Source organism: Phytophthora infestans, genomic scaffold, assembly GCF_000142945.1.
Source record: "Phytophthora infestans T30-4 supercont1.198 genomic scaffold, whole genome shotgun sequence".
In the NCBI taxonomy this organism is placed as follows: domain Eukaryota; phylum Oomycota; class Peronosporomycetes; order Peronosporales; family Peronosporaceae; genus Phytophthora; species Phytophthora infestans.
The window spans coordinates 75,599-79,445 of record NW_003303561.1 but is presented as its reverse complement, the minus strand read 5'-3'; positions in this window follow the sequence as shown (position 1 = coordinate 79,445).

Sequence of the window (3,847 nt, the reverse complement as noted above, 5' to 3'; positions counted from 1 at the left end):
AGGTTGCGGTAGTGGCATCGACGATGCGAGGAATGAGCGAGCTCCCGATGAGTCAGCGTCGGGCTGCGTTAAGACAACGCGAGGAGAGTTGGGGGCGGACGAGGCCGCACGAGGAGAGCTTGGGGCGGACGAGGTCATACTGATGACTAGGTCGAAGAACTTGGACGAACTGTAGCTTTGGTCTTGAGCAGAGAAACCGAAACTGAGTGGTGCTGGAGTCCGCACTACCTTCACGGGATAGGCATACCCAAAATCTTGGCTTGAGCTGCGCTGACTTGTTAACTCCCTCTGCCTCCGAAACCTCTATTCCTGTTACCACAAATGCCAATTTTCACAGCTACACGGTCGTTGGGCAGTCGATTATGGTTTGGTGTTGGCCCTCAGCACGGTCTTGTAGAGGCAACGGGCTGATTCCCCACCGAAAGATAGGGGCAACACCTCTGACTTCACTGGAGGTTGTGTAGTTGCTTGGATCCGCTGATAATCCTAGTCGACAGAGTGGCCACTGATTCCTGGCACAATCTTGTGTACTGCTTGAAAGTATCCGATGCCCAGCGACCGTGAAACTGAATTGTCAAAGTGTCAGTGCCTGCGCGATACATGTGCGTTTCCCCTCCTGCCCTGAGTGAATGCGCGCTGTACACCCTAGGGTCATTTCCTGTACTTGCCGCCGCTTGTCGGATTGCTTCAGATACTTGGTGACCCGAGACGCACTCAGGAACGCCATCTTCATTAGTGTACACTGCCGCGGGAATATCGGCAGGAAGTGAACGCCTTGCCTTAAGCAGGCACAGAGCACCCAGCACTGGGCACACGAACGGGTGTCCCGAGCGTCGCAGAAACCGTCTTGTAGGGTCTCCTTGTTGGTTCGTCTTTGATCCGGTAAGCCGAATGTGCACTGCCGACGCATCCTTCGCCTCGAGAGTTGGTTGATCGCTCGAGTCAAGAACGGTAATGTCGTTAGCCTTCAGAGCAAACCATGCAAACCTGTTGGAGCTCACCGCTGCGATCTCGGAGCGTCTCAGAAGGAAAAAGAAAGCCAGACACAGTACCCCCCAAAGAGCTTGGTGAAAGGGCTTCTCCATGTGAAAGGAGTGAAAGCACGTCTCCAGCAACTGGATGGAGACCGGAGCCTTGTGCCTCACCGGCGTGTCGAGGCGACTAATGCCCTTGATAAGCATGCGAACCTGTGGATGGTCAGACGGGAAGTGTAGGCCCGCGGCAGCGAAGAAATGTCGAATAACCGTAAGCGTGGCCGTAATTGTTGCACTGCGCACTGGTAGGCCGGATCCATAGCCTTCGCGAAATCCCAGCAGTGCGAAATCGGTAATGTGCTGAATGGATGCGCATAAGGACATGGGCTCGAGTGTCGGATGAACCCCCCGACGGGAGCACCAGACCAGCCACTTTCTCAGGGCCCTGGCATACTGGCCGAAGGTGGACTCTGCAACGGAGTGCGCTCGGAGATGAAAAGCCATATCCGCTCGAGATCGGCCGACGTCACGTTGGGAGAAACCTGACACCAGTCACGCGTGAGGCAAGAAAATAAGTTAGCAGCTGAGGCGTCGTCAGTACTTCGCGAGCCGGCGTCCGCAGTCGTGTTGTCTGACCCCGGGATGTGAGACGACGAGAAACGAAGATTCCACTTCACCTCCCAAATACCGAGAAGACGGATAAGTGTCTGTGCGCGTGAGTTTGTGGCTACCATTTTGGACTGCCAGCTCACTGCCGACATGTTGTCGATGCGGAAGTGCACATGTACTGGTCGGGATGCTGCCCGCGTGCCGTAGCGGCTCGACCAGGCGGCCCCCCACGTGTGCGCTGCCATAGTTGCCGACAACAATTCCCGATAATTGATGTCGAAACCCACAGATGATCGATCTTTGGCTCTCGAGATCAACGCCCGCTCCTCATTGGAAAACCGGTAGACGAGAACGGTCCTGTCCGCGCGAACGAGAGCACACAACCCAGTGTCGGAGGCAAGCATCTCAACCACGACGTCGGGCTGGGGATGGCGTCCAAAATAAGCCAGTGAAACACCATTCAATACAGGGCGGCCCAGAATATGTAACCACCACAGCAGATCCTGCCGCATTGAATCCGTGACAGGTACAGTTTGCCACCGGTGGAGGTGGCGCTCCTGTTAAGGAGGCGCTGAAGAAAGGAACGAGCCGGACTAATGCACGTAGCCACATGACGAAGGCACCCAAGGAGTGAACGGTACTCCGAGCGACCTAGCGTGGATAACTGGAGTGCCGTAGTCACGATACGTTTGGCTTTCGCGATCTTGGTTGCTGGCATTAAAATCAGACCCTGCGAGGTGTCAAAAATAAGGCCCAGCGCCTTTTGACGTGTGCTCCAGCGGGTGAACTTGTCTTCGTTGATGGCACGAGGCCCCAAAACGGTCAGCATAGCGTAGCGAAGGGACTGCTCAGCGTCCTGGCAGTTCGAGCCCTCGTCGGCTGCGACATTAATATGGTCGTCCACCCAGCAGTAGTTGAAGAAACCCGTTGGGTTGTGTGTGTTGGTAGTATGACCGGGGACGTGTGCGATAGCCCCACCGACCACACCGTAGTTACCGGGGGATCCTGACCAGCCGAAAGCTGCCGACATGTCGATTACGAGCGCGGTGTCGCGGTCGAGGCACCCGCCAAAAAGGTGGACTGAGTTGCTGTGGATGCCAACGTGTTTGAAAGCCGACGCAACGTCGCCAGCTTGGACAGCGATATCAGCTCCCGGGAACTGTACTTCTTGCCGTGTAATCTCCATGGCAATCGCATCGCAGTGAACGAAATCCGGTTGGCACACCGCCACCTGGTCCGTGAAGTCGTTGATCGAGTGCTCAACAGGGTGTGATAAATCATGGATGACGCGACCGGTGGTTGCTCTGTCGCCGTCCCCTTTGTCCACTACTCCGAATGAGCTAATATGAACTTCGGTCCAAATTGAAAGAAGGTCGATGTCGACCACACTACAACGCCAGGCATCCTGCTCTTTCCGGATGTTGCGCACGAGCACAGCGTAGCGCTCATCCGCTGAACCATGGTTGCGAGGCCGACACTGCTGAGGGGGTAGTGGCTGTAATAGCGGTACTTGCGCTCCCGCCTCTGCGATGGCAAGAAGCTGTGGGAGGTGTTCATATCCGGCAAAGGTTGCCGATAGTACGGCCGGTATCATGCCTTTGTTCGGTCGGTAGTCATCTTTGGTCTGGCCGCGAAGGAGCTCGGCGAACTGAGGAAGAGGCATACGCGTGCGTCGTACGAACTCCGACAGCGTTGCCTGTAACTCTTTGTTTAATCCTTCGCTGGAGGACCGGTCCTCGCCGGAGTCGCATGCTGGGAGGGTAAGTCCGACAGCACGCAACGCGCGTTCGATCCGACGGATACGAATTGACTCCAACAGTTCGAGCCAAGCCAAGGCGGCTACTGTCATGCGCCTCGTTGCGGCTACCGTTGGCGCGGGTCGGAAACAAGGCGCAGGGGGCTTAGAGAACAGTGGAGAGCAGATGTGACACGTTCGACTAGAGGAATTGGTGGCGTCTCCGGCTGTGGTTGACAGTCCGGCAGTCGCCGTGCTGTGGATCGCCTCCAGCGTGTTCTGTACGGTGACGTCCAAGCCGGGGGGCATTGGTGGCTGAGCGCCATGGGGCTTCAGTGGTTGGGTGCCGTGGGGCGACCCGTGTAAACCCGAATTGCCGTGGGGCGAATTCGGTTGAAATTGTGAGGTACTGATGATGGTATCATGCTGGTAACAGCGCCCATGTTCGACGGGTTCCAGTGACTGCGCTCCACATCCCGCCGGCGGCTGTATGGACGTTGGCGCAAAATATGAAACCACACTGCTGCCG